Below are 24,314 nucleotides of genomic sequence, written 5' to 3'. Positions count from 1 at the left end.
GGCACATAATTACTTCATGATGTTTTCTGCACTGCTAAGAGGACTACAGCTGTCATATAGGCTAACCGCTTTGCATCTACGTGTACACAGTTCAGCACCTGACCTGTTGCTCAGAGGAAAATTAGCATTAATGGCTTACTCTTGCCACATGTAGTTGGAGGTACTAACTTACCAAAAACATACTACTTCTAATTTCTGAAATGATTAGTCTGCAAGTAATGTAAATTCTGATATAATGTCGTTCAGTACCCTGTTCTCATTCACCAATTTCCCAAGGATGGGGCCGCTCCACACCCACACCAAAGTGGTAACCAAACCAAAAGTTCTACTGTCATCTCAGTATAACATGTTAGTTTTCAAATCGTGGGCCACAGGATGCGGGCTGTGATGTTATCCATGTGTCTGGGTACGATTACTCATTGACATGGTCCATCAGGAGATAGAAAGTGGACAAAAGGGATCGAAGGGTAGCGGTTTGTAAGAGCAGAGGGAAAAAAGTGCCAAGGCAAGCGCATAGGGAAAAATCCTCTGCGACAGTAGGACAAGTAATAAGGGCAGTAGCAGCTTGCTAGCTGCGACAGTTCATGCAAGATGTGGTTACGTTAGTGCGAGGTATCGTGCATCGTTGCCTTTGTCGTTGCGGATGCTCGTTGTAGGGCTTGCTGCAACTGCCTCGTCCCTGTATCAATTCAAGGTCGTCATACATTAGTGAGCGATCTGTCACAGATGAGCTCACAGTGTCGGGGGTGTGGTGTGTGTGGCTGGTTTGCGTGCTGTCTACAGTGCGGTTTCCCTGCGATTGCCTGTTTTTCGTCGGGTCGAGCATCTGGGGTTGCCATTAGCAGCTGTGTGGCAGGGGTTTACCAGTACTGTCGTGTTAGCGTGCTATGAACCATAGATGTTTAATTAGTTGCTAATAGTGTCTTTGGTCTATTATGTTTCCATTTATGGCTCTGGTCGTAGTTACCCAGATAAAGGATAAATGGGTTACGTGAGTGTCTCGTGTGGAGAATTTTTTGGAATACCTGCTAGATGGTATCTAGCCGATATTCCTGGTGAAGATCCGCGGTGCGTATGTAGCGCGGAGCGTTGCTTACGATTGTGAGTACTTTTTTCTGTATGAGCAGCCGACGGCGCAGGCGTGTGGGCGCAGCGCATCCCCAGAGAGGGACTGCGTACATCAGGGGTCGAATAAGTGTCATGTACATGGACCTGGACACCCTCCTATTCAGTGTGTTACGCCTGTTAAGCATAGGGTAGAGTTGTTTGAGCCTCGCGTTTGCTTTTTTGGTCATGTGTTGAATGTGCCCCCCCCCCCCCCCCCAGAGTAGTTTCCTGTCCAGCCAGAAACGTATTGTGCGTGCATGTAGTGTTATTGGGTTGCAGTGGTTGATGTCTACGCTGTAGTTTCAGTCTTCTGGTGAATAGAACGGCTTCGCCCTTGTCGACGTTCACTCTTAACACGCAATTTCACCAACCAAGGCTCTGCCGCTCTGAGTGCAGTCTGTAATTGTGAGTTAATGTTAGACGGCTTCCAATCTTGCGCAAGGATGGCAGTGTCATCCGTGTAGATTGCCACCGTCGTGTTGCGTGTAGCTGGGACGTCGTTAATGTAGAGGTTAAACAGTAAGGGCCCTAGGATGCTTCCTTGGGGTACTCCTGCCTGGATACCATGTCGTGTCGATTGTTTGCCCTGCACGTTGGTGTTGAAACTACTGTCCGTGAGATATGAGTGTATGAGACGTACGAGCCCGTCGGGGAACCCTGCGTCGCTGAGTTTGCGTATGAGGCCGTTGTGCCACAGACGATCGAAGGCCTTTTCAATGTCCAGGAACACCGCCCCAGATTAAAAAAAAAAAAATGTCGTGTGGCTTGGGCCTCCCGTCGGGTAGACCATTCGCCTGGTGCAGGTCTTTCGATTTGACGCCAATTCGGCGACCTGCGCTTCAATGGGCATGAAATAATGATGATTAGGACAACACAACACCCAGTTCCTGAGCGAAGAAAATCTCCGACCGAGCCGGGAATTGAATCTGGGCTCTTAGGATTGACATTCTGTCACGCTGACCACTGAGCTACTGGGGACGGACGCCGGCCCACATTCTTTGATAGTGTTGTATACCTGTGTTATGTATTCAACGACGCGGAGGAGTTGTTCTGTTGTCAAGTGGTGATTCCTGAAGCCGAATTGCTCCGGCCTCAGGGTGTCGTTTGTAATGCAGTGCCTAGTGAGTCGTTTTAGTATTACCTTCTCAACGACCTTGCTGAGAGCGCTCAGCAGACTGATGGGGCGGTAATTTTGTGGAAGGTAGTGGTCTTTCCCCGGCTTCCTGAACATCAGGACCTTGGCCGTCTTCCAAAAGGACGGGAAGTGTTGGTGTTTAAGTATAGCATTCGTGATATGTGTGAGGTTTTCTACCGCTTTATCCGCGAACTCCTGGAGGACACGGTTTTGAATTCCATCGAGACTAGGGGCCTTCCTAGCTGTGGTATGAATGATGGTCTATTTGACTTCAGCTGTGCTAGCCTGTCGGTTGAGGTTGCCCGTTGGTTGGGCCAGGATACGTATAGCCTCCTGGTCGGTCGCAAGTGTATACGCTGGGTCTGAGGGATCCCGGTTCGGTGTGAACGACACTTCAAGTGTGAGGGCCATCAGTTCCGCTTTTTCTTTGGCAGAATATGCTGGTCCGTCGGGCCCTTATAGCGTGGGTGTGTACAGTTTCTCCCCGGTGAGTTGTCGGGCCATCTGCCACAAGCCAGGTCAAGTGGTGTCCAGCCCTCCGAGTTTCTGGTTCCACTTCTGGGTTTTAAATGTTTGTATTTTATCCAGAATTATTCCCTGGAGCGTGTTCATCTTCTGTTTGAAGTGCTGGCACCTGGTACGCTGCCAATGTCTCCTGTGGCGGTTCCTCATTGAGATAAGGCCCAGGATCTCCTGGGGCAGGGCAGCACTGTGTTGTTGCGTGCTGTGTGCGGACTGGTATGGTGTCGGCTATCGCGTGTTGGATGACGCTGATGAGGGTTTCAACGCCCTCATCAATCTGAGCTGTCTCGTTAATCGCGTGGGTCGATGGGATGCGACTGTGAAGCGTTTCCTTGAACAAAGTCCAATTCGCGCGCCTGTAGTCTGACATCCTGCGTTGGTCCATGTGCTGCAGTGTTTCTTAAATGTGCAGTATAGAGGGTTGGTGACTTGAGTGCAGATCGTTTTCAGCAGCAAAGTTGAGTGTCGTTGTTATGCCCTTCATGAGGGCCATGTCTCAAACGTCTGGCCTATGACCCCTTCGGTAGGGAATGTGCGTCGGTTCCGTCGGCGTTAGTGTGATGTGGTTTCGTCCTACTGCGTGTTAGTATAGTTTCTTGCCGTTGGAGTTTCGTATACTTGAGTTCCAGTCAGGGTGTTTTGCGTTAAGATCTCCAGCGGTGATTACGCGTGGTGATACGTTGAGTATAGTGCTGATGTCACGTGTTTTGATGTTCTTAGGGCTGTTGTAAACTGACACCAGTGTAGTGTAGGCTCCGTTGAACTTGACCCTGACGGCGGTTGCCTCTAGTTTTTCAAGTTCAGTGAGCAAGTGTAGTATCTGTTCTTATTGCTTAATATCTCATTCACCAATAAAATATCGGCGCTACACACTGTATACTGGTCAACTCTTTTAGGAAAGCTTGCCCAGGGAACTTCAGAGCAGACCATGATGTGATGCAGAACACATCTCTTGCAGTGTCTTCCCTGGAGTTGGATGAGTTTCTCCTTGACGCTTACTAAATGAAAATGTAACGAAACGTACTGTTCTTCTTTGGATCTTCTTTGATTCCTCTCTCTGTCGTATGTGGTATGGATCCTGTACAGACAAACAGTATTCAAGTACTGGTCGAACTAGTGTTTTGTAAGCCTAGCCAGTGTTCTTGTTCAGCGAGTACAAGGAAAAACCGAGGAAGTGAATGACAGTGATGAACATGATAAAATTGCTGTAATTCTGGAAATAGCAATCTGTCGTGCATGAGCACTGCAGTGAGCTGCAGGGCTACTCAGATTCCTGGAACAGCGAGATGCTCCCCTTTCTCGTAAGTTGATGACGCATGTAATTCGTAGTTCGATATGTAAAATACAAGGTATGTCACTGAGACAGAAATCAATGCAGACTATTTTGTTTCAAGGGAGCGCAATGAAATGTGAGAGTGTATTCAACCATATTCTTTGTAAGTACCGATATGTCACACATACTATGATCACTGAAGTGGAATTTTTTATAAACATTAGTTAAGTGATTTTATTGTGACACTGTAATCACTGTAATTAATTTTTGTTTTTGAACTATCCTAATACATTACTGTGTACTTTAACTCAGGATTATCCACAGAATTAGCTTATCCACAGTTTTCAAATCTGCAATTACCACAGGTAATCGAGGACACATACATGTGCTTATTAATGAGTAGAAATATCTACCCACGGGGACCATCTATAGCAGTTAAATATGTACCGTGATTGTAGCTCAGTCAGTAAGATAGCTCCACTAAAAATAAAATAGTCCCATTAGTATCATACCTCAAACTGGCTAAGATACCATGACTGCACATTTTTTAAGGAAAAAAACACTGTAGAATTGGTTTAGGAAAATGTTATTTCATTTGTTTCCTTTTTAAAATGCTAAAATACCGTATAATGTGGGGAAGTCAGTCAATTTAACACTCTCCAGTCAAACGAAATTGCTTATCACAGTAATCACACTTAAAAATGAATGCCTCACTATTAAACACTTGTGGTAGCATGTGAAATGTCAGTGATGTATTGCATAAAAATGGCGTCAGTTGTTTAGGAAACAAATAACAGTCAATTGCATTTAAATTATGGCACACTTCCTAAAGTATTTATAAAGTTACAGAAGCACCCAACATACATTCCTTGATTTAAGCCACTCCAGTGTATAATAAGCGTTAACACTCCCCAGTTCCGTCACATTGAACACATAGACTTCCAGCTGCAGCATCAGGATATACTCAGGAATAACTTTTGCCAGAATATTTAGGATGATTGAACTCACTAGATTTCTTGAAATACCTACTTCATGTAGTCATTATTCTCTTTCAGCACGGACTTACTGGATTAGTTAAAAGTACCATATCATTCTTCAGTGTTCAGAATTTGCAGTATACACTCCTTACCAACTTTTAAATTAACAGCTCATAGTATTGTACTGTTTCTATTACAATTAGGATCTAGTATTTACAGCCTTACTCATTTTTCAGACCTTATCTATGACGTCAGTATGAGCTATAGTGGTGAACTGTCTGTTAGAGACCAGAGCATGCTACTTTTATACCCGAAAACCGAAATGATATACAGTTTCAGTGTTTTTATGTTGCATAGAGTTCTGTGACACTTTAATACCAGCGTTGACCGAAAAAGAATTCTCCCAATCATGTAAGAGCTTTCAAAGGGTGAACATGTCGAAACGTGTACCAGCAGTGCTATTCCCCATATCACTGCAGTTGACATGTAAGTATTATCAGTGATGATGGTAGTAGAATGTAGTCCTCAGTATATATCTAACTCATTATCGCTATTTCCTTTTTTATGAATGTGGGGTTAATCCGTCACAGTCACCTAACATGAAAATAGTGGTGTTTACTTCATCTTATAATTATAGTAAATGCACCAGCGTCGAATATCAGATCATGATTTCTACCCAGTGGTGGCTTTGGAAAATCCTCGATATAGAAGTATGAAAGTCATACTATACCTAGATAAGTGGATTTTCTATGTAATATTGCAGTGTGAATTGCTGCTGTGTTCCATGAATGTGCTTAAACTAACTCATTGATACTGAGTGATCACACACTTTCCACAGGGGAAGTTCCATGAATGGTTAAACTTTTTAACGAGAGATAGTGCACTCATCTACAAGAGCTAACGTGTAAAAAATTAATGTATGCCAGTTACACAATCCACCATGTCCTGGGCAAGCGATTAAGCTGGCACCCATATGTGTACAGGATCTACGAGAAAAGAACGACTCATACACCAAACTGGGCATCAATCAGAAGAAACCCTCACCCAACTCCTTGAAGCAAACTGTGCATCAATACATGGATATGTGTATGAACCAGCCATGTCTGACGTAGGTACTGAACTATACTCTAATTTAAACATGTAAATATACCCAACAACTTATAAGACTTTATAAATAAGAAACGTATAATGGTCATATATTTTTATTTTTATTTTTTCTATAAAATCCCGATATGCTAGTATTACCGTCTAGTCATAATCATAGCTGAGTGAAAGGAATGTTCTCGTCGCAAAGATTTCTTAGTAACTGGTTGCTCCTGCAGTGATACTACTGAAACCCAATACGAAATAGATATTTTTAACAGCATGATCGATTCCATATTGAGAAACACATATGCATGATTTTTATAAACAGAACAACATTTTGAAAATTTTGGTTTTCTCTTTCATCGATGTAAGTTACAAACTACTCCAAAAGGTCACACACTGAAAAGCTGTCAAGATTCACAGACAGTCTTGCGAGAGGGTGAAAGCTGTCACTTCCAACTTTATGAATTATATGAAGAATTGCAAGTAATGAGCCCATATCTAAGACGTGGAACCGCTACTGCAATACATAACAGAAATCAACTTAAAAGAAATTTGCTGAAAAACTTACATTGTCATTCGAATTTTGTTAACAATACCAGTTAGTGTAGTCTCTGCAAAAAGGAGCTATTCAAAATAAAAACCAATAACAATTTATTTGAGAAGTACAATGATTCAGCAAACGCTTTCAGCTTTAGCAAAGACGCTTTCAGCTTTAGCAGTTTATCTAGTAAAGCATAAATAACATCTAAACTGGATTGTGATATAGTTGTTAAGGAGTTCAGTAAGACGAAAAGAAGGAAATTTCTGTTTAGTTATTGTTTAATCTTTGGTTATTACTTAAACTACTGAATAGTGTTGCTTAAAATCAAAAGTTTTTATTTTTATGAATAAAGTTTGACAGTTTCTAAACCAAACAAAATATTTCTATTTATAAAACCTGATCCACCAGAGTGTCTCTCAAAATTGTTCCAGCCCACACTAAATTTTGGTCATGCCGCAGCTCTGCATAGGGTTTCTACAAACTTCAAACGAGGCTGTAGTACTGCAGTAGCTTTTGGCGAGATTTTTGCAGTGATCAAGGCCAGAGGGAGAAAAGTAATTTTTAAAACAGAGACCATCTTTTATAGATGTGGTTAGTCAGGACACATTTAACGATATTGTAGGAAGTCAGAATCTAAGAATGATAAGTTTGTGGGATACTTCAAAAGAGACTGCTTGTTCATGGATGTGCAACATGACAAGATGTCACACATTAGATCTCACGCCCCACTGTTAAATGAAAGGATAAATGGTGTAGCTACTCTGCAGAATGCGCCGTGAACACTACCACAGGGTATCCCATGGGAACTGAGTGGCAGATTATTGTTTAACTGGCTGTACAGGAGGATGAGTGAACATATTTTTGCTAGATACGGGATCACAGGTATATGCAGCCTGTCATGGCGTAATGACGAAATTTGAATCCGCTTCGTAGTAGGCTGGGCAACAGCCTTGCTGCAGTCTTAACACTTGTTACTGTCAGATCACCAAAGTTAAGCATTGTCAGGCTGGCTAGCACTTGTATGTGTGACTGTTTGGGTCTGCCAACTGCTGTTAGCAAAGCGGGTACACGCAGTCCTTGAGGAGCTACTTAGTTAAGAACAAGCGGCTCCAGTCACGAAAACTGTCAATGGGCAGGAGAGTGGTGTACTGACCACATTCCCCTACACATCTGCATACGGTGGGGCCTATTGGCTGAGGATGACATGATAACCAGTCATTACTATTGGTTTTTCAGAGGCCTGTTTGGATGGAGAGAGAGTTCATTGTTGGCTAAGTGGTGTCGATTAGGGCAGTATTCACTCACTTGGTTTGGTAGTGTTGGATTAGCGAGGGGGAGGGGCAAGGCTTTTACGCTTGCGTGCAAATTCACCCTAGTATGAGCTTAAGCTATGATACCATAGTTAGGGGAGATTTTCTGATTAAATTTCACACTAAAGTCGATCTACAATAGTGCATAGTTGAGCTGGATAAGACATCGTTCCATCTCGGGTTTACTGCTGAAAAGATAAAACAAACGGAAGTCACGCCACATGTATTATGGATGCTGACCAATTGTGTAGAAGGTCTCTCAGACTCGACTCACTTTATGCAATAGCGACAGATACAGGAAAGACAGTCTAAGTGGATGTAGGAGTGAATATGCTAGTTAACACATTGTATGTGCTTGGGCCCTTGACAGAAAATGAAGAATATGACATGGCACAGTGTTTTATTTCCAACAGTTTACCCTAGGTAAGAGAGGTTGATGGAAGCTGGGTAGTTATTTTGGTTCACTGGTAGCAGAGCTACCATGAGTTGCACTGTTAGCTAATTTGAAAATGTTGGTGGAGAAGGAATTAGATAGAGATTTAGGACTAGTCCTGAACTAGCAGAAACAATTTATATTATCACTTGAAGCAAGCAGGATTGCACAGCCCCTTCCTCCGGCAGTTCGAGTCCTCCCTTAGCATGAGTGTGTGTGCTGTTCTTAGCCTAAGTAGTGTTTAAGTCTCTGGACTGATGACCTCAGCAGTTTGGTCCCTTAGGAATTCACACACATTTGATTTGATGCAAGAAGTCGTGCCTTGTGGATCATACTGAGTCAGGGAAGCGATAGAGCTGAACATCCGATAGGTAACGGTTCTAAACTGACAAAAAAAGGGCTGAAAATAGACTCAACTACTGAAAATGAGATTCTCACTTTATATACTGGACCACTTATTCCTGTTGCTAGTTCCATGGCCAACATTTTGAGGTTACAACAGATCATGCAGCAGACGTGTGGTAAAAGACCCAAGTCACTGACAGAGATTGTCAACCATTCATGACACAACCTCAATTCCGTGCCGACGTCAGAGTATTATATAAACAAGATGTGGCTGCTGCATCATCGTTTGGGCCAGTTTATGAAATGAGGTATGAGGGAGAGTCATGGCTCTATTGTGACAGTGCATGGAGGCTGATGAGCTACAGAACAGTGTCCTGCGGCAAATTATTGGTGGAAAACACCAAAGTTACAATATGTCAAATACTGTGTATGTTGTGCTCCAAAAGTTGAACTCAGTCATCAACAGATTCTACTGAAAAGGTAACCTGTGGCAATAAGACCATTCTAAATTATAAGTATGGATACTCTTGGTCAATTTGCATAGACACCAGTGGGTACACTGTCCGTCCTGACAACAACTGCCCATTGTTCGCTATATGGGCCCATGATTGCTGTGTTGAACCAACAAGCAGAAACTGTAGCTGAGGCAATAGTTGATCACTGATTATTACAGTTTTGGTTGTCAGAGACCATGATAACAGAGCAGGACATGACCTTTCTTTTGAACTGGTGAGACAACTGTATCGACATTTGCAAATTATGGAGATACGAACTAGCGCATGCACGCACTAGTGAATGGGACGCTAGTATAGGTACACTGAACAATACGAAAACTATTATTTTGTTATGTAAATAGTCACCATAGTGAGTGGGACATTCACTACCATATGTAGCACTGACTACACACGAAGTTGTTAATGGGCATAATGTACAATCCTGTTTTTAATTGTGCAAACCATCCCCTGTTGAAGGTGTAACACCCATTCGACATTTTGCAATGGGATTGACGTGTATATGGTGGCAGGTTCAGAAGATGCACACCAGAGCCCTTGATTGACTAAAGGGCATGCAAAGAGGAAACGTAAAGCTACCGAAATATCACAGCAGATAGTGACTAACCCCTACATCTCAAATGGGAAAAAAAGAAATTTGTTACATGGTACTTAGGACCTTATCAAGTTATTGAAATTATTTCTCTGGCTAATATAAGACTGCTGCTCTTGATTCTCCAAACGATTGTACATGAACTGTGAGTCTGTCCATCTAAGGGCGCCCTTGAAGTACTACATGTGTTGCCATCAGGCCCTTTGACATGAAATAGGGAAGTGGTAAGGAAGAAAGATTAAAATCAGGCGATAGGAACACGACACCCCTGGAGTACTGAAATGTATCCACACGTCCAATGGCCACAGGGTAGTCTAGCAAGTTAACAGTGTGTCTCTTCCCCTAGGGCATGGTCCAGATGCACCCCTGTATTAATACACAGAGAATCACTGTTGGCCACTGAGTACCGGATGAAGAGAATTATGAAGTTGAGAGCCATCACCACTGTGTCGGTCTTGATCTGTTGTGCAATTACAAGATGAAAGAGGTTCTTAAGGTTCCCTGGACTTACAGCGTACTGTTACTCGGGAATCAGATGTACTACTGTCATACCATGTCTTACCATTGGTAGGCCTGAAGAAACGACTTCAATCCATGGGCAGTAGAAAACAAAATTCTACAGTTGGAGAAGATCTTCGGGAAATAGCAGTTCATTAATCAGGATAAAATGCTATTGAATGACACCAGTCAAGATCATCCTTCACAGGCTTACAAAGTTACTATGCATGAGTCCAATAGAAGAGAGGCTACGTAGATGCAGGAGGTCGAATATTGAAGAGTGTTAGCCCACAGACCCAAGTAGCCAGGACGAGCAAAATACAGAATTATCTTTTTTTCTTGTCGCTAGGATATAAGAGTGAAGTTTCTCTGTGTCCAGTTCTCATTTGATAAAACTCTTATGTTTCTTCGTATTGGAGGTGGAATACACAATGGTAAAAACATCTTGTTTGCATTGGACGACATTTGTATGTTTCTCGTTTCTCGTGGACTATAGAGTGAAACGTATTTCCAAATATCACTCCTCTTCCGATGGAACATATTTGGGGTTGTGTACCGTGCATCAACTAACTTTCGTCTTACACCCTCCACAGGCTCATAAAACACAGCTTGGTTTAAGCCAATGTGACATCGAAAATCTTTTATTTCACACTGTCAGTGCTACTTTGCAGCAGCAAGATCGTGTATTCATGTTCCGTACTGACAATAAGCCACAACTGGCCTTACACTATTGCACACTTCAGTGAGACGGAACAAGTTGACGAGTCGGAAGTGACCTCAGATCCAGTTCTCAGACTCGTCATACTCGCGGAACTACGGCGGGAGAGAAGAAAACCCATCAGCACCGAAGTAACAGTGGTGCCTTGATTTGTGAAGAATGCAACAAGAACATTACTATCGTCTCGTACTCGCTTCATTTCTCATCTCTACTCGCCACCACTCAGTTGCTTCAGCGCTGGTCGTGCGACTTACCGCCTGTCCTGAAAAAGTAATATACAGGGTGTTTCAAAAAGGTACGGCCAAACTTTCAGGAAACAATCCTCACACTCAAAGAAAGAAAATACGTTATGTGGTCATGTATCCGGAAACGCTTACTTTCCATGTTAGAGCTCATTTTATTACTTCTCTTCAAATCGCATTAATCATGGAATGGAAATACACAGCAACAGAACGTATCAGCATGACTGCAAACACTTTGTTACAGGAAATGTTCGAAATGTCCTCCGCTTGCGAGGATACATGCATCCACCCTCCGTCGCATGGAATCCCTGATGCGCTGATGCAGCCCTGGAGAATGGCGTATTGTATCACAGCCGTCCACAATACCAGCACGAAGAGTCTCTACATTTGGTACCGAGGTTGCGTAGACAAGATCTTTCAAATGCCCCCATAAATGAAAGTCAAGAGGGTAGAAGTCAGGAGAGCGTGGAGGCCATGGAATTGGTCCGCCTCTACCAATCCATCGGTCACCGAATCTGTTGTTGAGAAGTGTACGAACACTTCGACTGAAATGTGCAGGAGCTCCATCGTGCATGAACCACATGTTGTGTCGTACTTGTAAAGGCACATGTTCTAGCAGCACAGGTAGAGTACCCCTATGAAATCATGATAACGTGCTCCATTGAGCGAAGGTGGAAGAACATGGTTTTGCAAAAACAGACATAATGTCTTATGGGGTAACAGCAATCAGTGATTTTATAATGATACTTAAAATCCGTCTTGATTGCAATTTTTTTTTTATTAATTCATATGACCGGTTTCGGTTCATTCAGAACCATCTTCAGATCTGATATTTCAGTTACATGAATAACCCGTCCAAATCCAGCAATTAGATGTGACGTAGCATGTGAAAATTCATGGATTTGGACGGGTTACTCCTGTAACTGAAATATCAGATCTGAAGATGGTTCTAAATGAACCAAAACCGGTCATATGAATAAATTTAAAAAAATCGCAATCAAGACGGATTTTAAGCAACATTATGGAAGAACATGGGGCCCAATCATGACATCACCAACAATTTCTACCCAAACGTTCACAGAAAATCTGTGTTGATGACGTGATTGAACAATTGCATGCGGATTCTCGTCAGCCCACATATGTTGATTGTGAAAATTTACACTTTCATCACGTTGGAATAAAGCCTCATCCGTAAAGAGAACATTTGCACTGAAATGAGGATTGACACATTGTTGGATGAACCATTCGCAGAAGTTTACCGGTGGAGGCCAATCAGCTGCTGATAGTGCCTGCACACGCTGTACATGGTACGGAAACAACTGGTTCTCCCGTAGCACTCTCCATACAGTGACGTGGTCAACGTTACCTTGTACAGCAGCAACTTCTCTGACGCTGACATTAGGGTTATCGTCAACTGCACGAAGAATTGCCTCGTTCATTGAAGGTGTCCTCGTCGTTCTAGGTCTTCCCCAGTCGCGAGTCATAGGTTGGAATGTTCCGTGCTCCCTAAGACGCCAATCAATTGCTTCGAACGTCTTCCTGTCGGGACACCTTTGTTCTGGAAATCTGTCTCGATACAAACGTATCGCGCCACGGCTATTACCCCGTGCTAATCCATACATCAAATAGGCATCTGCCAACTCCGCATTTGTAAACATTGCACTGACGGCAAAACCACGTTCGTGATGAACACTAACCTGTTGATGCTACGTACTGATGTGCTTGATGCTAGTACTGTAAAGCAATGAGTCGCATGTCAACACAAGCACAGAAGTCAACATTACCTTCCTTCAATTGAGCCAACTGGCGGTGAATCGAGGAGGTACAGTACATACTGACGAAACTAAAATGAGCTCTAACATGGAAATTAAGCGTTTCCGGACACATGTCCACATAACATCTTTTCTTTATTTGTGTGTGAGGAATGTTTCCTGAAAGTTTGGCTGTACCTTTTTGTAAGAACCTGTATACGATACTGCGATCATGTGACCCTAATCTGTTCCGTGCTGAAAAACCTGTGTTCGAGTATCGTAGGGAGATAATTGCTGCGAAAATATGTGTTCTTCCTAAAAGTTGGGTCGCATTGGCTCTTTCCAGTAGCAGATCATGTAATCATCATCTGCACCTGCTTTAACTACGAATGCCTCGCTAGCACACAATGTTGAGTACTGAAATGGTGAGGGTTGCTAATCAATGGTACTAGGTGAGATGTTTCTCGACCTACCTTTCGGTTACCGACCATCATCTCTGGAACCACAATACTCAACACGAGGTACTCTGTACTTTACTTACTGCGCCTTCCCTTCCAAATTTAGCCTTAAGAAAACCAGACCTACCTTAATGTCATCTGAGCCCAACCCTTCTCACCTCCATGGGCGAACTTTTCACCACTAAGAGTGACTGAGTATCGTCGGAACAACTGCTTCGATATGTGAAGAAACACCATACCAAATATCACTGCAGAAGGAACTATGACGTCGGTCGCATTCACCATCTTAGTGACAATAGACACTGTTTATTGCTACCTCAACCTTAGAGTTGTCTAGATCCCTCCATTACCATGATTTCGCCTGTGCCCATGTAGACGGGGTCGGAACGAGTGAAGAAGTGACTGAGTCTTGTGGAATTGAAGGGATGTAGTGTGGGGAATTGAAGTGAGATAGTGCGGGAATCAAGAACCGGAGAGTCAGTGATTGGGAAAATATGTACACTGGACTTGTGTTTGGACTGTGGGTTTGACTAAACTGTAAGGTAACTGCACCTCTGTTTTAGCCATGCTTTATCCAGTTTCGAATGCGGTAGGCCGAATTATTCCAAGAGGGGAGGAGTGGGATTGCGTGGGCGCAAGCCAGGACTCAATGCCAAAATCCATACGCTTGCAGACATCGGCTAGCTTAGCGCTTACGCTATGCCAACAGCTGTACAACTATGATAACGGGGGCCGACCGCGGTGGTCTCGCGGTTCTAGGCGCGCAGTCCGGAACCGTGCGACTGCTGCGGTCGCAGGTTCGAATCCTGCCTCGGGCATGGATGTGTGATGTTCTTAGGTTAGTTAGGTTTAAGTAGTTCTAAATTCTAGGGGACTGATGACCACAGCAGTTGAGTCCCATAGTGCTCAGAGCCATTTGAACAATTTTTTATGATAACGGGTGGTGGGGCAGTGAACGGCGTTTCGAGACGATTCGACAGCACATAGCAGTCGCATATGTGACCTTAGCCAGAACAAGACCTGCCCTGTTTTGTGTAAAAGCTGGGCATTTGGCCAGGCTGGATGTGTCAGCAAAAGCTGGATTTGGGACCGGAATTCCGATATGAGTTGGCTTTCGCCGCGAGGACACCAACATTCTTCTGCCATCTTGACGGGAACATCAGCTGCAGATCCAGCCGCAGTCTGGATGGGCAGGTTGTTGAGCTAACGTTCTCTCAGCTACGAGCCATGCGATCAACACATCTAACCCTCAGAATTCTTCTGTAGCACACTGTTTCAAAACCTAATCTCTTCGTGGTTGAATTGCTTATCGCCCATGTTTCACTTCAGTTCAAGGCAAAATTCCAGATTTCATTGACTTAATATCGTATTTGTAATATCCCATGATGTGTCCTTTTCTTTTAACAGCTAAAGATATCATAATGGAGGAGGAAGGTATTTTACAATACCGTCATTAAATCATAGGTGTCATTATGAGAATAAGGAGAGCGCAACCGTTGAGCGTTAAGTTCACCTGCACTGAAATTTGTAACAGTTCGCGCTTTGTTAAAATTAAATTCGATCTAAGATCGTGTTTATAAACACACTATCTCATGACACTGGTTGTTTCTAATAGTAACTGAGCTCACAATGGAGGAGGAGGAAAAGAAGAAGGAAGAGGAGGAAGTGAAGGTGGAGGAGGATGAGGAGGAAGATAACACGGATGTAATGCAAATATCAAATTGTACATGTTGCTGGAGAATAATGAGAGAACAAGCATTCAGGTTAGGTTCATCTTCACTGAAATTTATAAGAGTGCACAGTTAATTATAATTACAATCGAATTAAGATCGTGATTGTAAGTGAATTATCTCATGATATTGTTCTTTCATTAAGAACTATAGATCACTGGTATGAAGGGCTTAATTACGATAAAGATGATGCTGGAGATGATATTGAACAAGTTATATCAGAAAAAAACTGAACACTGGAAGGAAAATTTAGGAGACTTTTGCCGTAAAAGCCCATTCACAGTCTCAGCATTCACTTGCAGCTATCAAGTGAACCATTTCAGACAAAACGCTGCCTCTATATAGTTTCGGCTCTGAATATTTTACTGCTGACTGGCTTCAATTGTGTGCAGTCAAATAAGTCTACATCTAATTGTTCTTCGGTGTGTAGGGTTTTTTATAAGAAAATTAATATTTAGAGCATGTTTGTTTGATTTGACCCAATCGATCGGTAATGTATTATATTAAGAAATATTTTATTGTTGACCTCTCTTTTCGAGAAGGTCTTTTGCTTGTTGCTGACTTTATTGTAATCAACAAACAAGCTGAAGCAGCTGAACATAGAGAGAGACGAAATTTAATGATTTGGCAGTACAGTATTTGACACATTTTTTCAGTGAAATATAAAACAGAGAGGGAGAAAATCAAATATGAGGTGGAACGTTACGAAATATTCAGGGTGGTCAGAAAAGTGTGAAATGCTTGTAGGGATGTTACAGGGCAGGTTGTACTGAGACATAAATGTTAAGAAAGAAAATCGATACGTTGCTCCGTTTCCGAGTTATTTAACGTAGAATTTAGCCACTCGGGGCATCGCGTGCTCGCATTCAAGCGGCCTGCCGGGGGCGGTGTTGCCCAGCGAGTGCTTTGACTCGTTAGCTGAAACGAATTTACGCACGCGACGATCTGATTGACTAACTTCAACGCTTAACGTACCGAATTTCTTTCTTAACATTTATGTCTCAGAACAACCTGCCCTGTAACATCCCTACAAGCACTTCACACATTTTCTGACCACCCTGTATATGTGTGTGTGTGTGTGTGTGTGTGTGTGTGTGTGTGCTTGTGTATCTGTGTATGTTCTTACGTGATTTTGTTAAGTAATACAAATTGTTCAAATCGCTTTGAATAAGGCACAAAGAATTTCAGATTATTTGGATAGTTTTGCATATGCCGGCTACATACTCACTTTCTGTTTCGTCAAGATTTTTAGAATTACCCCACAACATGAAGTCACGCAGTGATTACTGCGTCATTGAAAAATGGGCGTGGCTTGTCACGTTTGATGACGATATCGTAGATACCAGACGTGGCTTGTGACGCCATGGCTTGCACACCCGATTTCACAAATGAAAAAACAATGTGGTCCTTCTTTGCCGTAGCCATGCCACTGACTCACAAGTAAACAATATGATACTTCTGTGGGCTCCATTCTATAATTCTTTCATATATACTGAGTAAATATGTTTTCTATTACGCTCTCCTGGAGCGTAGTCGATCTTAATTTCGTTTCCGTTGAGTATTTGACGGGTACTATGGTGAACAGGCTTCTGGGTGTCTCTTGTGGAGGAACTGCCTTAAGGTTGTTCGCTCGGCTGAAATCCGCAACATCCGCAGACGCATAATTTGTGTAGAGTTTATCGTATTTGGCAAGGGCCTTGCCGCAGTGGATACACCGGTTCCCGTGAGATCACCGAAGTTAAGCACTGTCGGGCGTGGCCGGCGCTTGAATGGGTGACCATCCAGCCGCCATGCGCTGTTGCCATTTTTCGGGGTGCACTCAGCCTCGTGATGCCAATCGAGGAGCTACTCGACCGAATAGTAGCGCCTCCGGTCAACGATAACAATCATAACGACCGGGAGAGCGGTGTGCTGACCACACGCCCCTCCTATCCGCAACCTCACCTCAGGATGACATGGCGGTCGGATGGTCCCGGTTGGCCACTTGTGGCCTGAAGACGGAGTGCTAGTGCTTTATCGTATTTACTGCTTGTAGACATTTCTTTTATGAAACATGCTTGGGGTACATGCTTTTAAATCAAAGACGTGACAATGTTCCACTTACTAGTTATTGAGACACGGAATAAAGCGTCCCGAAGATATAGAAAGCGAGTCAGGAAGTGAGTGCCTGATCACGACGCCGCCCACCGCCCAGCTCCCACCACAGCCGGGAAGATGAGAGCATCTGACAGGATGAGTCATGCGTCTCCTTGGCCACACAGAGCACGAGCGCAGGCGGAGGCGCGTGCGGCAGGAATCCAGAGTGCAGTTGTTAGGTGGGGTGTGTTTCTCAGAGCGCTTATGTGTGAAAACGCCGGGTTACTCCCGCGGGGCCGTTCGCCCGGTGGTCCCAGCGGCCGCTGGCGCACGCAAATCACGTAGCTGCAACTACGCGGTGGTCGCATAGCAGCACGTCAGCGCGCGGGCCTCGCCAGCCCCTTTCCTTAGCACTTGCTTTACATGCCTAACAAATGGCGTCTGTCGCTTTTGTGTTTACCGCCTGTCAAGACCTGGAGGTCGTGGACGAGCTTTCCGGTTCTCATTTGCAAGATTCATGGAAGGAATTTTCCACGAGCGGTACTTTTTACCAACTAACGAAGTACAGGTTTCAAAATTCTGAGCCGCGAATGAAGTGTTACTAAATTCCTGCTCTGAGAACTACCCGGAGTAGATAGTTCGGAAGCCCCCTCGCAATGGAAATGTATAGCATCTGATGACAACAAATACATGTAACCTCACTGAGCATGTCCAAATAAAACGTGTAGAAAGATCTATATAGTCAGCTGTCTAGATAAAGAGACAGTTATGTCATAGTCCAACGGGGAACTTTAGACATTTATCTCTGAACAGATAAGGTAGAAAAACTGTCGAAAAGATATGTAATTGGTAGAATACTTCATGGTAGGAAGGATCCACCACTGGATATAGTCGCTGTAAAGAAACCTCTAAGGAAACAGAGACTAGAGCACAATTATCGTAAAACAACGCGTACGGTCATACTTGCAGATGGTGAATGAAATGGATTACGCTGTCAAGAGGGCAAGGTGTGAAGCCTTCAACGACTGCAGTAGTAAAATGTTGGAAAATATGTCTCAGAACTGTAATGTTTCTTTACTAAGGGAAGTCGATTGGTACTGCCCATTTCAATTCCCGCATTAATGCAAATATGAGTTATATTGATATTATTGTCATTGACCTCCGAACGAGTGAGCCGCGCGGGCCGTGCAAGGCGCCCTAGACCGCGCGGCTACCCAGCGCGGCCAAAACTCTGGTGTCGTTGCTTCGCTACTGAACAATGAACAAGGTGTAACAAGTTGATGTTCAGAAGGAGAATCAGACACTGTGCTCGACATCACGCTAATCTAGTTGCAAAATGTTCCAGAGTTAATGGCGTCGTGAAGTTTGTTGTAGAAAGAGTTAAATAAACTGAGATCGCACAATTTGGGACATCGACAGATTAAATCCTTCCTGGAAAAGCTGGGGTATTATTATGGCAATGTGTTGCGTTTTCGTGAAGTAAGCTGTTTTTTCGAGATGTTGTTTTAGAATGTACAGCAATAATTACATTGCAAAGAATACTAATGTAGCTACAAACTCGAGTATCAGCATTCGATTATCTATTAACGGCACCCTTCAGTCATGCTGGCAGGTAAGAGAATGCGATGTGCGCATCCACCCACCCACCCTCCCACCCACCCACCCACACACACACACACACACACACACACACACACACGCACACACACAGACATTGCGCCCCCACAGTGATGCACATGCCCACAGTTACCTCACAGGAAGCTCACGGGCGCGGCCCTGTTATATAATCTTAGAACATCTTCTGAGCATAAACCAGCATGGACTCCGAAAACATCAGCCATACGAATTCTAACTCTCGCTTTTCTCACGTTTCATTGTGAAAGCCATGGATCAAAGCAGTGAGGTCGATGAAGATTTCGTCCTTCCGAACAGCATTTTACCTAGTACCACACCAGTGGTTACTAACGAATGTACAATCATATCGGCTATCAAATGAAATTTGTGACTGAACTGAGAATTTATTAGTAGGGAGGACGTTATGTTGTATGAAGAGTCATTGACTGATGTAGCAGTAACTTCAAACGTTACCCACGGATATTGTTCGGCCCGTTGCTGATGGATATAAGTAGTATACTCAGACATAATGCAAATAATGCAGTTAGCCATACCGAAATACTATCTGACAACTGCAAAAACATTCATTCAGATCATTGAAGATTCCGAAGTGTTGTAAAGATCGGTAATGTTGTTTAATTGTACAGAAATATAAAATGGTTCATTTCACAAAACGAAAAAGATGCTGTGTCCTATATGAGCACAATGTCAATGACTAACAACTGGAACCAGTCGACTGACACAAATACTTGATTATAATAATTTGTAGAGATATGAAATGGAATGATAACGTATGGTCACTGTTAGGTAAAGTAAGTGGTGGACTTAGGATCATTGGTAGAATACTGGGAAAATGTGATCAGTCTACAAAGGAGGTTGCTTATGAAAGATCTGTGCCATCAGTTCCAGATTACTGCGCAAGTGTTTTGAACACATGCTTGTTCTTGAACGAATTCGTTGCCACTAACACATTCGGCTAGAAGTTTCGTTATAACTTGTGCGCGTATCAGTGACGGAAACTACTGAATATTCGACGGAACATCACCACTTTAGAGATAGTCTTTCACCGCCAGCGACCTGTCAGATCTGACCTTGGTAAAGTCACTTATAACAGAATCTTTCAGCAAAATCTGTTCAGTGTATTTTCCAAATGATTTTTCATTGCCGCAACAGGATTTGTGATCATGCCATTTGTGGGCGAGCAGTGTGTTTTCGTTACACGTTACAGAATCGATCAGCAACATCAACGGATGATTTTAGAACAACGTACACTGTACCTAAAATCTTAGTACTCACTTTGTTTACTGAGCAGAAAAGGAAGGAAGGTCGTGGTTTAGTGTCCCGTCAAGTACGTGGTCATCTAAGACACAGCAGGAACGAGGATTTGGGAAGGATGAGGAAGGAAATCGGACACACCCTTCCCAAAGAACTACCCCGGCGTTCTCCTTAATCGATTTGGTGACATCACGGAAAATCTAAATTTGGTTGACCAGACAAGAATCTGAACTCCTGACATCCCGAATACGATACCATTGTCATATTTATCGAAGTGTTCTTATGTGAAAATCTTATGGCACTTAAGAAAATCTCAATCAGATATCGCTACTAATGCTATTGAAACTATAAATAATATTTTAGAAGCGTCAGCGCAATTATCTCAGTTCCATGGGCTGACATGGACTACAGAAGAATATCTGACCGAGATTTCGACTCGTAGCAAATGTCCAGGCACTACTGCTGCAGCTCTCAGTCTGGGTGGTACATTTCCCCTACGGTCTCGGTACGCTGTCTGAGCGCTTCCAGGGATAAACGTAAATGCGCTGCATTTAAATGACAGTACAGTCGGGCTGCATATGACTTAGTTTTATGTTTGATATTTCTCAACAACACATATCAAAAACAAAAACAAGAAATTACAGTTTTTTTTGGCTCGTTGAAGACGTAACACAATTTTTATGTAGTAGCAATGTAGACAGCCTAGACAGTTTTAACGTAAAAGGATTTGTAATCAAAACGGGAATTACCTTGCAGGTCAATCAGTAACATCTGGACGTGCACAGGGGTGCTTTCAACTTAAATGGCAAACGGTCTCGGCAACAATTCGAAACCAGATGTAAGATTGTAAGATTGCAGTGTTCTCAGAACCGCTAGAAAACTATCGGTGTAATGTTTTCAAGTCCGCAAGAAATTCTTCAAACCTCGCGTTCTGTTTAACGCCAGAGACAAGGGGCTTAGGGAAACTGACTTTGTTTTTTTATCAGAATTTCTCTTCCTCAGTGCGATTTTCGTTTTAAACGCATCTCCATCAAACCAGAAATCAGCATAGGTTGTTTCACACCTTCTAGTGTCTTAATGTGAGCAGTGCGCTGTCAAACCCACTTAAAATGCCAGGTCTGAAATTCATTCTGGATGTTCCAATTTTCGTTCCTGCACTTCTTTTTCCTTCGAGTTTTTTTCATCGAAAAATCGTTTCAGGCATGCTCCATGACTTAATGAAAGTACTTTACAGTAATATATGAGTCTCCATGCTCTTCATTCAATTCCATAAAAAACTGTTGCAACTGACAGTGGAATTATGTGTGCAGCTACATAAATGTTACTATTCATACCACCAAATTCTTCATGTACTGCATGCTGGAAAATTCAGCAGAAAGTGCTCCTCGATTTACTGGACAACGAATCAACTCTGTCAATCGTTGTAATTTTTTTCTCTTTCAGTGTCAACTAAATCTTTAAATTCATTCTGCGTGGTATTGTAATATAGTTTCATATCATATTTCCAGTGCCCATCACTTACGTAGCTGCTTAACAGATACTGAGGAAGCTCACCCCTCTCTTCCGCCATTCTCATTCATTTCTAAGTGCTTATGATGATAGATATCTAGATTGCCTCTTTATGTGCAAATATCCACAGGACTTGTGAACGTCCTTCATACCATGAGTAAACAGCGAAGGTGAACAGAACTCACAACTCGACTCTGCGGAACTGAAGAGATTTGTGCCGTCTAAAAAATACCACACCGCAGTATTAAATAAAATGGGGCGCTGTACCTGGTTGTTCCAAGAAGGAATGAGCAAAGTCGAGACTGGTAGGTCCACGTTGCGCACGTGGGCAACAGACACGGCCGACGTGAATTTCGGCACTCTGTGGTCGACCCTGATTTAGACCATTCGGACCAGACTGATTGGTCGTTCCGGGATTATTGATAGGTAAGAGCATTCACAAGTAGCGCTTGGGCACGTAGTGCTTTCCGCAAGCCGCACAAAGTGAAGATCATTTGTACAACTGACGAACCCTGCTCTATTTAGCTGTTTCGCTTGGCAACAATGTTACCATCACTGTATGTCCCACAGGCAGTGTACACGATTGTCAGGAACTTCCCGAAAGGAGATTTGGAGTTTCTAGATCGACAGATATCACACTGAACACTGTAGCCGCTAGTTGTGATGTCAAAAAGGGGCACACCGGATGGCCACCGTTGCCTATTGATGTCGATTGTACTGATTATTTGGATACACACGACAGTGTTCCAAATAACTGCAGAATCTTGGTAAGCAATCATTTACGATTAACAGAGAAGACGCAAAGAGGAGTTTGCATGTTTCTTGACCTTTTCTCTGCCTCGTAATGACTGGGTGTTGTGTGCTGCCCTTAGGTTAGTTAGGTTTAAGTAGTTCTAAGTTCTAGGGGAATGATGACCATAGATGCTAAGTCCCATTGTGCTCAGAGCCATTTGAATTTTTTTTTTTCTAGACCAGTTCGATTAGTAAGCACGAGAAAGAGAGCGGGAGCGTCGTAGAAATGGCCATTAAACAGCAGTGGCAGAAACTAAAATTACACAATCCCATATAAACATCGTCAAATGACCATAACGGAAAAATCAAAGAAATTTGAGCTGGTAAAGAGGATTAGCGGCCTCGTTTTTCCAGTGTAAGTAAGAGATGGAAATAGGCACCCGAAGTATCCAGCGCCACACACCGTTATGTAGTTTGCGGCTTATGCAGTATATTCGGATGTAGTGTACGTCTCTGTCTTTGTGTCATTGGCCAGCGAATTTGTTACTGTGTACTCCTAGCAGTGGTACGAGAGACGAGTAAGTATGTGTGTGAGTGTGTGTGTGTGTGTGTGTGTGTGTGTGTGAGAGAGAGAGAGAGAGAGAGAGAGAGAGAGAGAGAGAGATATCGCACCTATATGTTCCTGCAATCACAAGTTGCGTTCAGCTTAGGCCTCGGGAGTGACATTTTCCAGCAGGGTTAGCAGGATTATGCACATTCACGCGTATCAATGGTGTCGCGATTTCGCCATTACGCCTACAGACTACATGGTGTCCAATTCGTAAGGCACCCCAGCAAAGGTGCTATCAAAGTCTTAACAAAAGAGGATATGAGACCACATTCGTATATGAAATACCTTCATGACTCAGAAATGATCAAAAATAGTACAAATGGCTCTAAGCACTATGGGACTTAACATATGAAGTCATCAGTCCCCTAGACGTAGAATGACTTAAACCTAACTAACCTAAGAACATCACACACATCCATGCCCGAGGCAGGATTCGAACCCGCTACCCTAGCAGCAGCGCGGTTACGGACTGAAGCGCATAGATCCGCTCGGCCACTGCGGCCGGATGAGAAATGAAGATGCATTCCAGTAGGTGCTGGAAGTGACCTCCCCACCTTTATACACTATCCAGCATGGCGCTGCATGTTCGTGAATGTTGCTGACAGAACGGTGGATTTCCAGGAAGATACTCTTATGCATCTCGTCGGCGTGGCTATGTATGTGAAGCGTGTCAACAATGAGGTTCCGCGAGTTATATGCGGGTCTCGTGTTTCGGTGCAGCTTGGCGTGCTGTTTGTGGTGTTCCGTGCGACTTCCCTTTTCCAGAAGTATTTTATTTTGACGATATGTCGATATTCTGTGGGAGAGCACATATTTTATGTGAGACATTTTGACTTAGAGTTCCCTTGAAGACATGTGAACGACTGTTTTTAGAGTGTTCCACTTGTATACACTACATTCATCGATTGACGATGACACTGGAGACAAAGGGAACATCATTAGATCTATATGGTGGGTGCGCCTACAGTTAACTGATCAAACTGCGGTGGAATCATTTTTCCCTGACAGAGTGTTTTCCGAGGGATGATACTCTAAGTTCTCCTGAATTGACCCACCCTGACTGCTCTCATGTTATCACCAGTCTTATGAAATATTTGCCCTTATATCGACTTTAATACATGTAGAAAAGAAAAAATTACATATCTGTGCAAAGTAGGCCTATGCCATATCTTTTTGTTAAGATCTTTGTCGCCAGGAACAGTTGTGGAGCGCATGCTGGATGCTGGCAAAGTCTCGCTGTCAGAGTGTAAATTAATATCGTTTGT

Source organism: Schistocerca gregaria, chromosome X, assembly GCF_023897955.1.
Source record: "Schistocerca gregaria isolate iqSchGreg1 chromosome X, iqSchGreg1.2, whole genome shotgun sequence".
In the NCBI taxonomy this organism is placed as follows: Eukaryota; Metazoa; Arthropoda; class Insecta; order Orthoptera; family Acrididae; genus Schistocerca; species Schistocerca gregaria.
Note: the sequence above shows the minus strand (reverse complement) of the source record.